General features: G+C 38.8%; 1 long non-coding RNA gene across 1 annotated transcript in view; it reads right to left on the bottom strand.

Annotated features, from left to right (window-relative positions):
- LOC308493023 overlaps positions 1 to 13,204 on the bottom strand; it is a 39,955-nt gene that overhangs the window by 10,708 nt on the left and 16,043 nt on the right. The window contains exon 3 of the long non-coding RNA XR_013992597.1: positions 11,487 to 11,611. This is a non-coding gene — a long non-coding RNA (uncharacterized lncRNA). The remainder of the gene's footprint in view (positions 1 to 11,486; positions 11,612 to 13,204) is intronic.

Genomic DNA, 13,204 nt, shown 5'->3' with positions numbered 1-13,204 from the left:
TACCAGTCATTACAGGTGTGGCGCTGGGGAAGGGACTTGCCTTCCATGTAATGTGCACAGCAGCACCTTCCTCACTGGGCAGCCATGAGCAATAAATGCAATACAGGTGAAGCACTTGGAACCGTGCCTGGCACACAATAAGCACAATATAAGCTTTAGTTGTTACTATTCATGGTATTAGCCCATCAAGAAAAATGATGTGGAAAAAAGTAAGATCTTGGAAATATGCCAAAATGCTAACAGTGTTTCCACTAGGTGATGTGTGTGACTGCTTATAATTTTCTTGCTTCTTTCAGTTTTTTAATTTTTCTACAATCAACATCCATGACATGCTTAATTTAAAATGTTTTAAAGAATAATAAATAAATGCTACTGGAGCAACTGAAGAAAAGTAGATTTTTCCTTCCCCAGGGCACAGACACAGAATAGTCAATGTTGTATGACTTTAGATTATAACATCGTTATCTACGTAGTGACTGCCTTATTAAATATAAATTTCAGAGGCTTGTTTAAAACTATAACAGTTGTCGCTTTTTAGATTCAAAAAGCTAACTCGTCTTTAGATACTTTTCCTGTAATTAGACAATATGCCAACAGGTGGCGGTAGTACCTCATTTTTAGCTGAGTCATTTGACCAGAAGGGATTTTACTACACTAAGGTGTTCTATTATGTTGAGATACGTATGGCTTTATTCTTTGCAATGTTTTAATTCTTTATTAAAATCTTTCACTTAATTGAATATGGTAGATATGATATGTACCAAGATTAAGTTTTAAAAAAGAAAACAGAAAAACATTAAAATTTTCAAAAGAAACTCAGATAAGTCAGAGATAGCCGAGTCATACTGCTTAGGCAATTTGTATTAGCCTGTCTTTCTAGTAATCCTAATCAGCCTGAAAGCTCCAGACTGCTTCCTGTGCCTCTCCTGAAATGCGTTTTTCATGTGGTAAAGAAGAGCAGCAAGAAAAGCTGTCCTTGTTAGACTTCTTCTAATTGCAGGATTTCTAAAATATCCAAGTTTTAGAGCTACAAGTAACCTGAGAGGTTTAGTCAAAGCCCTCATGTAACAGCTGAAGAAACTGGCATGTCTAGAGCTGGTGTTTTACCCAAGATTCCTTGGAGACAGAACTAGATCCCAGATTACATAGGGGCGCTTCACAAACGTGCTCAAACCAGGCACAAATGTTGATTTGTGAAATTTACAGTCACTTTATAAGGCTGGATTTACAAAGCCAGTTCTTTACAAACCAAGTAATTCCTCTTAGTCACTATGCTTGCGGTTCTGACAGGTTAAAAAATAAACTCTAGGTAATAGCAGGTAGACCAGTCACTTGGGCTTTCCTCTGAGGGGGAATGATTATGAGGACATACACTATAATTTCAACTAAAAAATAAACATGCTTGCTGAATTGCTAACCAATACAATATTTAAATAATCCTCAATGGTAAAATAAAAATAAGCAGAGCCGCGGTAGATAAAATGTTATCAAGTGCAAATGTCAGCCTTTCTCACACTGCGTTTCAAGTAGTCCGAATGCTTAATCTAACTCTGATATTCCTCTTTTCATTTCAGAAGAGGGACTCCCACCTTCCTCTAAGTTAGACCTCACACCCACCAGAGCTCACCTTCAGGGCCCGAGGTTGCGGTTCACACTGGCCTGCTTCTGTGTGCGGCAGGGAGACATGGAGCGACTCCTGGGCACTCGCGCCAGCTTTCCTCCAGTTCTCTAACTCATGTGTTTCTCTCGGCTCTATGTGAAAATGAGGAAGTGTGCGTTCTGCAACCCACAGCTCTCGACTGATCTTAGGGAAGGTCTTACTTCATCAACCCCTGAATCCACCACGATTGCTACAAACGTCTTCGAGAAACTCAGAAAAAGAAGAGACTGGAGAACATGAGGCTTCAAGATCAGTGTGAAAGTCCACCTTTCCGCTCAGGAGATGGACTGGGCAGAGGAGACAGACTTTCTAACACCTCCGCTCAGTCACCCCACCATTCATGACGGGCCGGTCACAGGTGCTTCCTTCACAGACTCTCATGGAAGTTCGCAGTCCAACTGGTTCCTAATAAAAGCTAGCTGTAACTTCTTCGGAATCATCACTTTTGCGTTTTCTGAGCTGATGGGTATATCCTCAGACTTCGGGAGGGGATGCATTTAGAATAATTTGTGTATATTCAATAAAAGAAAAGAGGAGGGAAAGATACTAAATTCTGGACTGGAAATAACTGTCTACATTAAAGAAAAAAATTAAAAGATGCAAGAGTTGAACTGTACCAAATATTTACACTTGTATACATCAAAAAGATATACGTAGGTTTAAAATACAATCACATGAGGGAAATACTAAAACAAACATTATGGACTAAGGATTAAATGAGCTCATACAAAAGAATTTTTTTAAAAACCTGTAAAATAGACATGGTTAATGAAGAAATAATGCACGTGCAATTGGATAACAAACATTTGGTAAATGTTTCAACTTCCCTGAAATCAAATAATTGAGAAATAAAATGTCAGATATATGATATTTTGCCTTCCTACCAGTTTAGCAAAGATATGTATTAAAATGTGAATGCCTCACATGATGAAAGTATGGTGAAATGGGTCCTTTAATATACTACTGGTGGTAGAAATAAAAATTAACACAACTTTTCTGAATAGCAGTTTTGACAATGTGTTTAAAGAGGTTTTCAAATGTTCTACTTTTTGATCCTGTAATTCCACTTTTAGTTAACCTATATGAAAGTAGTAATCCAAAATATACACAAATAATGATATTAAGATGATCAATGCAGCATTCTTTTATGCAAGTGAAAAATTGACATTGAATTAACATAATAAATAACAGAAGTCTGTTTAGGCAAATTCCATAAGTAAAACACTAGGTAGCCATTTTAAATGGTGGTTATAAATAATTTTTTTAAATAAGAAAAATGCCTGTCCTGTAATATTAAGTCTAAAAAGCTGGGGATAACTACTTTCTAACACATGAATAAAAAGACTGAAAGGGAGTATTTCTACAGGTTAATAGTCATCGTAAGTAGAAGGTGGGATTTTAATTTTATTTCTGCTTTTGTATGCTTTTATGCAGTTTACAAACTTTCTACAATCAGTATGTAATTAGAAAAAAAAAGAAATAAAAGTAGAAAAGCCAAAGAACAAAACAAGAAATAAAATGACTGTGATTTTCCCACCCTCCCGCAACAACAAAAATATGTCTTGAGAAGACCCTACAAAGCCACCCTCTAGGTTGTCCTCCTGGCCTAATGTTTACAGAGGGGAGTTGGTTTATTGCAATAATAGTGTGGTAAATTGAGAAATGCCCTAGTTCCTGCCACATGACTTTATAGGGTGCTGGGTTCTCTGCAATAACATGCATAATAATCTTTTTAACAATCCCTGCAATTAGGGGGGTTGCCAAACTGGAATTGTTACTTCATTTGAGACAGGTACACGCACATACGCACGCGCACACTAGAAATTCAGAACCAACTACCCCCTAGAAGAAAAACAGGGTAATTAGTTCTCCTTTAGATGGAAAGATATTCTTCAAAACCTAAATATCAACAGATTTGTGTACTTTTTTTCCCTTCAGAAAATACGGATCACTAATTGCCACCATGTAGGGGTTAGAAATCAGGTAGAGGAGACCATCTCTCAGTCGTATCATAATGCTTTGGACCTCAGGGCAACGAACTAAATTGGTGGCTAATAGGATATAGAGACCCACTCCGCTTTGGAGGTTGAATAAGCAATGAAGTTCTCCAGTTGCACTGTGAGAACCGATTTTCTCAAGCAGAACTTAATTACAACTGTACAATTATCAAAACATTTATGGAGAATGTTAACCTTACACCCACTGATAGGTTTCTGGTAAGCTGACATCCTTTAACTGAAATGTTCCCATCATGCGTGTGTGTGTGTGTGTGTGTGTGTGTGTGTGTGTGTGTGTGTGTCTGTGAGAGAGAGAGAGAGAGAGAGAGAGAGAGAGAGAGAGAGAGAGAATACAACTGTTTCTGCTCAATATCATCAATAATGTGCTATCCTTGTCTTATAAATCCAAATATTTTCTCTGCTGGACAAGAATCCAAGTGGGACAGTATCTTAGAGAGCACCAAATACTAGTCCAGCAATTGTTTTCAACACGAGAAAATCACTTTTCCAAGGTTAAACAACTCATTAGTGGTACTGGTTTTGCTGCAACCGGTTCTCTGAGCTTGGGTTCCACTGTTATTGTTCCATTGCCTGAGCAGTATGGTATCCTTGGCTGCTTTTCCAAAAGAAAAAACTAAGATATGAATATCAAGATTGTGTCATTGAATTCAAAGAAAAAGAAAATTCAAACAATTAACCAAATAATTCCATGGAGGGGGATGAGTGTTACCATCAGTGAAGCAGTCTCACTGTTCTGGGAAGACCTTTGGGGGCTGACTCAAGAGATGGTGCCCACACCAAATACTGCTGATAAGGAGTGACACCCACGCAGGGGCAGGAGTGAGAAGGAGCCCTGGCCAGGTAGAGACAAACATCAAAGACAATCAAGTGATCTGGGGGAGAAGGATGGGAGTGGCTGGCTGCAGGGCTAAGCACAGGCAGATGGGAGCAGCTGCTTCAGCTCAGTGCATTATCTGGAGACGGGTTGTGGGTCTTTGGAGGAATCCAGGGAGGGGAGTGAATGAGCACGACTTGGCTTTTTCTACACACACACACACTCACCATACACACACACACACACACACACACACGCTCACCATACACAGACACACACACACCATACACACCCACTCCATACCTACACACCACACCAACACACACACCCACACCACATACACCACACACACACCACATACACCACACACACACCACACACACACCACATACACCACACACACCACACACACCATACACACACCACACACACACACACACACACACACCGCACACACACACCAAGGCACATTTCAGACAGCCTTAGAGCAGTGCTGATACACAAACACACCCTTTGGCCTCTCCTTTCCAATGTACAATTTCTCCTCCTTTACTGCTCTGACCTGGCTAACTTTTATTTGTCTTTAAACAATTCAAGCAACCACTTCAAAACGCTTTCTTCGAGCCACTCCCACGTTCCCTCCACCCTCACCCAGACTAGGTTGCATACCCCTGCGCTGTGTTCCCACACAACGTAGACATACTCTCCCCAGGTGCTTTTCCTGCTGCGTGGCAATTGTCAGTCTCCCCCAAAAGGACCATAAGCTGTTTGAGGGCAGGGACCTCATCTTTCCTCTTTGTATCTTAGTACTGAACACTGGGCCTGTCACGTATTATTGAGCAAATGAATCTATTCATTGAATGGATGATTTCGAGCACCTACTTTCGCTAGCACTGTGCTAGGTCCTGGGGACATAACAGGAGGCAAGATACACACGATCCCTGCGCCTGTGAATCATGTATTCTATTAAGGGACCTTGTCACTCTAAAGCTTCCTGAAGAAATGATATTTAACATGATGGATAAATGCCAGATCGATCTGATACAATGCAAATATTTTCCTGTTCTACAGTGTTGTTACTTCAATTTACAAGAGACTTCAAGGAGAAACACTCACCAGGATTAGGGTTTTCTTAGATAAGTTAAATTTTATAAGGAGTGCTACCAGAGAGACAACACAGATAAATTGGCCTGAGGCTGGCTACTAATCTTCTGTAGCAATATGTAAAAAGACTGGCATTATATTATGATAGTAGAATGAAGCCAGGCACAGCCAAACCTATTTAACTGAATTCTGCTAATTTTATGTCTGTGAATTACTTAGGAAACGTGACTGACCTGTACTTTGACACTGCACACAGAGAATTAGATTTCCAGAGAAAATTAATAATACAATGAACCCTTAAATAGCTTCTCTGTCTTTCACATATAACATCTGAATTTATAATGAAAAGATAGCTACTTCCAACTTTGGGATCTTTACCTGTGAGTTTTAGCCTTTCTCAGTAGGAGGTATTAAAGAAAGTGAAGTTCGATGACTCACTGTCCTATCAGAAATTCATGATTTTGCCATGATTCCAGAAAGAACACTCACCTGACGTTCCAGGTACTGTCACACCTTTCAAAAGGACTCCACGGGTTCCAGTTTTAAATACTACGTGTTATTTCTTTGTTATAATATAGACTCCTGTCTTTAAGAATCAGGCTTAGGAATCTTAATTCACCACTTCTTTTCATTGACCATGTCCAAATCTTTAGAAGGGAAAAAATACCTCTAGTATAAGAGTAGCAGAATGTTAAAATGGAATTTTCAGCTGCGACTGCAAGGCTATACATATCTGATACCAAAGGGAGTTTTCAAATAGACGACCCTAGAGGAATTTTTCAGTTGATATCTGAAAACTGGTAGCATAAGCTTGGTCACGTGAAGCTGCAGGAAAAAAATGCCTCAGCCAGAGGGAACTGCATATGTAACAGAATTGAGGGGACTGGAATCTAAGAAACCTTTTACCCACATTGAGAGTATAAGGGAGCAAATTATTGAAAAAGGAGAACTTGCAGAAAACTGTGCTGTGATTCTCTCTCCCACACCCTCAGGGGAGTTGCGGGGGTTCTTCTCCCTCTATATGATCTCTCTATATGAAGTAAGGAAAGAAGACACACAGTGGACTAGTGTCTGAATCCCACATAGAAAACCCTAAAGTCACAGCAGGACTGGCATCAGATGCAGGAGCGAGCCAGAGTGGCAGGGAAGAATGGCTGCTCCGGGTGGCCTACCCTCCACAGTGTATCAGAGCAAAAGCGGCGTGAGCAGTTTTAAGACCACGGTGGCTGCTCCAAGAGCCAGCTTGGAACCATTTCAAGTCCTGCCCTGGAGGACCCCAGGAAGGAATGAAGGACAGCAGAAGACAAGAGCCTATGTGGAGCAAACCTGAAAAACCAGAAAGAACTGGCCAACCTGTGGGAAACACTTCTCCCACATCACAGGGAATGCAGCCCCATGGTCCCAGGGGCTGCCTCCAAAGAACCCAAGAAGAGTCCCATTAAACAAAAAATGTCAGCTTTAAACACCTGCCAGATCCAGAGTTGTAAAGCCATCTTCCAAGTAGATCAGTAAAATCAGAACTTTCCTGCAGTGCCATGCCAAGCCGTATTGGAGCCTGAGGCCACAGGAAAAACCTGTGCCCCTATATATATTTTTCAAAATATCCTCCCGCATGTTCGACCAACTGGAAAAGTTGATAAAGGCTCTGTAATCAAAACGCATGATTACCCTATGAAGTCCTGGGTTGGCCAACCCGTTCCCATACCATTATAAACCCTCATAAACACACCCATCGAGGGACTTGACCTGGTGGTCCTGGAACTATAGGCTGATCAGAAACACTATTACTACCCATCAATAGACACCAAGCACAGTAACTCACGGCCCTGAAACAAACAAAAAAGACATTACTTACATTGTTGGTATATTGTTCATCCAGGATTTTTTGAACAATGGCAGGCTTGAGCAATGGAGATCAATACCCTCCCCAAATATAGTACAAAGTATTCATGGTACACTTATAAAAATTGTACTAGGTCACAGAGGAAGTCTAAAAAAAAGGCTTATATACCACTCCGTCTTCATACAATGCAAATGAATTCAAAATTGGTCAAAAGGAGATCATTTTTAAAACCTCTGCTTTAAACACTTTGAAAGGCTTTTCTAAATAACTCATGAGCTAGAGAGGAAATTACAAGATAACTTTTAAAGTATTTAGAACTGAATAACATTGACAATACTGCAGATCAAAATTTGTGGGATACAATTCAAGCAGTTAGAAATACATTTTTTTCAGTTTTTTTAAAGATAGAGAAAATATTGAAAATTTGCTCAGTGTTCAAGACCCTAATAAAAGAATAAAATAGTAAATCTAAAAAGAGAGGGAAGAAAATAGTAATGGTAAGTGCAGAAATTAATAAAGGAAAAAAATTAACAAAACCAAACACTGGTTCTTTAAAAAAAAAAAAGTTAAAGGGAAATAACTTCCAGATAAAAGCAGAAAACCAAAATGTAAAAAATGGAAGACACAGACAATATTATGAATGAGAAAGGAAATATAACTGTGTACATAGGACAAAAATCTCTTAATTGTAAGAGAATTGTATGACATATTTTTGCCAATATATGTGAAAATTTCTATTATAAATTTATTTTTGGAAAAAATATAAGGAAATTGACTCAAGATGTTTTAGGAAATTAATACCCATCAATAGACACCAAGCACAGAAAGTTTTATAAGAGAATTTTACCTAATCACCAGGGAATCCCTTTCTTATATGAATTGTTTCAGAGAATTTTTTTTAAAAAAATACAAGAACAAAAGGAAAGCCATATAATTAATTTTCTGAGGCTAATATGATCTTCATACCAAACCCAGCACAATAAAAGAAAAATATAGATTAATGCAACTTATGCACATACATATAAAAGTCCTAAATAAGATATTAGCAAATGAAATTCATTTGTTCATTTATAAAAATCACAACAAAATACTCTCTATCTAGGAATAAATAGGTTCAATTCTTGAAAATCTATTCACATTAATATATTAATAGATTTTTTTAAAAACTGAAGCTAGATGAGAATCTTTATTTTTGACAGATAATAGGAATCAGTCAAAAATTTATAGCAAACTTATTAATACTGAATATTTAGAAGCATTCTCATTAAAGTCACAAACAATAGAAAAGGCCTGTTATCACCACTTCTCCTCAATATAGTATTGGAAGTCCTAGCCAATGCAATAATGTAAGGAGAAGAAATGAAAGGTATGAGAATTGGAAAGAAATAATTCTTTCATTGCAAACAAACAATTGCTTGCATAAAAATCTAAGAGAATCAACAAATTATTAGAAATAACAAGAGTTCAGCAAGATTGCTAGTTGTAAGATCAATGATATAAATCAGTAGTATTCCTAGTATCAATAGTAAGCAATTTTATTAAAAGGCATTAAAATGAATCTGAATAAGTGGAGATACATGTTCATGAATCTGAAGAGATGGATGAGAAGAATCAACATTACAAATATGTTAATTGTTCACAATTAATCTACAAATTTCAAAGAGATTCCAATCAAAATACCAATAGGTTATTCCTTTATTTGTTTATTTAGATTATTATGGAAGAGCTACGGAGCAGGAATAACTAAGAAACTTGTGAAGAACATAACAGACATGACTCATTATTAGATATCACGACTTATTATTATAGTAATAATTAGGACGGTGTGAGAGATAGGGGCAGAGGTGCACAAAGGAACTAATAGACAGAATAGAACAGATCCAAACATGTACAAATATTGGGAAATCTGTAGGGAAGGCATAAACTATTTAATCATTACTGCTGTGATAACTGGTTAACCATATAGAGAAAAGTAAAATTAAATATGTTCCTTTTGTGCAAAAATACATTTCAGCTGGATTAAAGACCTAAATGTGAAAAACACAACTTGAAAACTTTTAGAATATAGACTATCTTTACGACCTTAAAATATAAAAGGATTGCTAATATGAGATTTCAAGACGCATAAGTTATAATAGCAAATGATTTAAAATATTTCTACTATATTAAAATTGAAAGCTTCTCTATTTATTTTTTACCCCAGGTAGTCCCATCTAGTCTCATGTATTTAAGTACTTTCTAAATGTTGATGCCACTTAATGTTATAGCTCCAATCTGAACCTTATTTTCAGATGATATTTCAATCTCCAATAGACATCGTACACTGCAGAGTAAGGAACATAGGGGGTTCCAAGGATGGGAGTTGCTTGTATATGAGATGGTTGGAAAAGCTACTCTGATAATGTGACAGGTTAGCAGGGACCTGAAGGAAATGAGAGAGGGAGCCTTGCGGCGACTTGGACGACACTGTCCAAGCAGTAGGAAGAGCAGGTGTGTCCTGTTTTGTCTCCCTTTTCTTCCACCCTAGAATGTTTATGGAAGAAAAAGGGAGACAGAAAAAGGATAGTATGGGGGCGGCTGGTTAGCTCAGTTGGTTAGAGCGCGGTGCTCTTAACAAGGTTGCTGGTTTGATCCCCACATGGGCCACTGAGCTGCACCCTCCACAACTAGATTGAAACAACTACTTGACTTGGAGCTGATGGGTCCTGGGAAAACACACTTAAATAAATTAAAAAGTTGAAAAAAAAGGGATAGTAAAAAGTGATGCAGAAGGGTGGGAGGGGAGGGGAATGAGAGTAGGTAAGGCCTTTGGGCCATTGTAAAGACTTGGGCTTTCACTCTGAGTCTGCTGGGAAGCCGTAGGTCTTGCCACTTGGAGCAAAGATCTCCAAAAGAGAAGCAAACTGAGATTCAGGCCAGCTGGAATGCAAGCAGAGAGGGAAAGGAATGGGGAAAACTGCAGGGCTAAGAGGAGCCTGCAGTCCTGGAGTTGGGAGGCTTGTGAGACTAAAAAGTCAACTGCTTTGATACCTCACGCTGAGGTCCAAGCAAGTGCAGGGGTGAAGTGCCAGGTCTGGCAGGCCAGACTGGGAGTGCAGAACTTTATCCAATATATTTACTTCAAGAATTCTTGGCCTGACGAAGAAGGAATGCCAGCGGAAGAAGACAGGGATTAAGGGTGTTGCCTTCCTGCCTGTTTTTAAGAATTGCCTCAAGGCTGTGGCCATTCAATCTGGGAGTGGGGAAATGACAGAGCACTAAGCAGCCTAAGAGCCAAAAATTCCCAGGCTCACAGACTATCTAGAAAAAAAATCTTAGCTGTGATTACTTCCACATAGAATTAATTGGAAATTGATAATCCGAAAAACTTCAAGGTTTAAGAGAGACCTGTTTTGATAAAAACACACACATACACACACACACACACAAAAAAAAAAAAAAACAGAAAGCAAAGTGTGGTAACAGCTTGTGGCTATGGAATCCTAAAGCAATCTCTGGGCCCCCAAATAGTGCCAGCAGGAAGAGAAGGGCATGATTTCCAGTGCGGGAAGGAGAACAGGCTCAGGCTTATTCCAGGAAGAAAACTGGGGGACAGCCAGACTGGCTCATCAAGGAACTTCTCGGTGAGGGCAGGGCATCCTCCCTATTCCTGTCCAGTGGGATGCAGTAATTGTCTAGCAGGGGATGGTAATTTCTAAAGATTAGTAACTGCCATCATGTCCCATTCTCCTCTTTATCTGACAGGGACTTTTATTGCAGTGATGCTGGTCTTCCCATCACTGTATTAGGAGCCCTGGCCCCTAGCAATGTGTCTTTCAGCTTATGGGTTGTAGGACTACAAGAAGCCAAGTTCATACCTGGTAGAGAGGGTAGGACTCAGCTAGAGATCCGATATCAAGCTGGACACAGTCCATGGATGAGACCCTGTGACTGTCTCCCTTAGGGGAGGCAGTTGAGCTCCATGTAAAGGGAAGAGGTTGTGTACGGAAAGACATAAGGCAGCAATGGGAGGTGGTCTGACCCAGTCTCAACCTCTAACCCCCTTACCTCTTGCCTGCTGTATACAGAGGCTGTAAATTTCTTCCTGGTCTTCCTTGGTGCTATGGGAGGCCACTGCAGAGGAGGAAAAATAATTTTCCTCTACCCCTCTCGGCTCCGGGCTGAGGCACCCCCTATAACAAAAAGAGAGTTTAACAGAAGAAAAACACATGTAATGATGTGCACATATACAAAAGCCCCACAAAAGTATAAGACTCAAAGGAGTGTCCAGACCAGGAAGCTTTTATACCTTCTAAAGAGAGAAATAATAAAATGTGAAGAATTGACAAGACAAAGGGGTTTGGGCTAGGGCAACTAAAATGGTGAGGAAGTAACAAGGTTTGTTTATACTGCCTTCTTGGCCCTAAATTCCCTATCTCTGGTGATAAGAATGCCTTCTACCCTCCTGGTACAGGGACAGTACCTTTAACATGACAAATTTATTTCCTGTTTCAGGGACACAAAGGAGGGTCAGAGTGTCCTTCTCGCACCATCTGTTTCTCATGTACCTTCAATTCAAATTGATCAATATGCCATATTTTGGAGTGACATAATTCTGAACTCTTACACCATATAACTGAGATTTCACTCCTAGATATAAATCCTATACACTTGCTATTTAATGTATGGTCTGTGGAATCCAGGAATCCCTTGCTCTTGTGCACAAGGAGACATACACAAGCATATTTATTGCAGTATGGTCTATAATAGAAGAAAAAAGGGCGAGAGAAGACTTAAAGGCCTATTAACAAAAGTATAAATAAATGTTAGTATATTCACAGGACAATTAAAATGGATGAACTAAAGCTTCCTAAATAAAAATGTGTGCATCTCAAAAAACAGGTTACAAAGTAATAAGTACAGTATGCTTTTATGTAAAATTTTTAAAACTGCAAAATAATTCTCTATCTTGTTTACACACACACACACACACACACACACACACACATATATATGAAATACATGTGTAAAAATGCATGAGCATAATATACACGAAATTCAGGATAGTGGTTACCTCTGGAGAAAGAGGGAGGGTAACAGCCTACTGAATTCAACCTGTTTTTTATTTTTATTTTTAAAACGTAAATTTAAACAAAAAGGTGAAATAGTACTACTCGACAAAGCTTGGTCATGGGTGCCCTGGTAATGTATCATTTTCTCTATTTTTCTCTGTGTTGGCCGTATTTCACAATTTCAAAAGGAAAAAAAGAAATAAAGGAAAAGAACGATATTCAAGGCAAATACTAGAACAAGAGATAGTCAAAAAGAAAAACAGACACAGAGAAGTTGTCAGATGGAGACAAACATACCGATTGCAAAGGACAATCATAGGCTTTAAATGCTGAGTATGTGCTGCAAACCACTGTCTGCCTTCCAGTTAATTAACCCAGCCTCTTTTCTGTGATTTGCCTGATCAGAGAGAAGAAGAAAGGCCTTTTGATGCTAAAATTATTTGAGGCCCAAAATACTTGAGGCATGAAGATGCCCAAGGGAAGTTTTCAGAAGCAATTCTGTATTCAACAAACTTGATAATGACTAGCCTCTTAATTTATAACAATCTAGTTTTGATTTTTACCAACTTAATTTCAATAGAAAATAAAACTTTGTTCCTATAAGCTCCATACTCTCCCTGCGCCTTTGTACTGCTGTTGTATAATGAGAGTATATATTTTATGTGCATCAACATAGATTTATAATTACTGCTTCATGCCCACCTTTTAAATCAG

Source organism: Rhinolophus hipposideros, assembly GCF_964194185.1.
Source record: "Rhinolophus hipposideros genome assembly, chromosome: 25".
Taxonomy (NCBI): domain Eukaryota; kingdom Metazoa; phylum Chordata; class Mammalia; order Chiroptera; family Rhinolophidae; genus Rhinolophus; species Rhinolophus hipposideros.
This window is presented reverse-complemented; position numbering and strand designations above follow the sequence as displayed.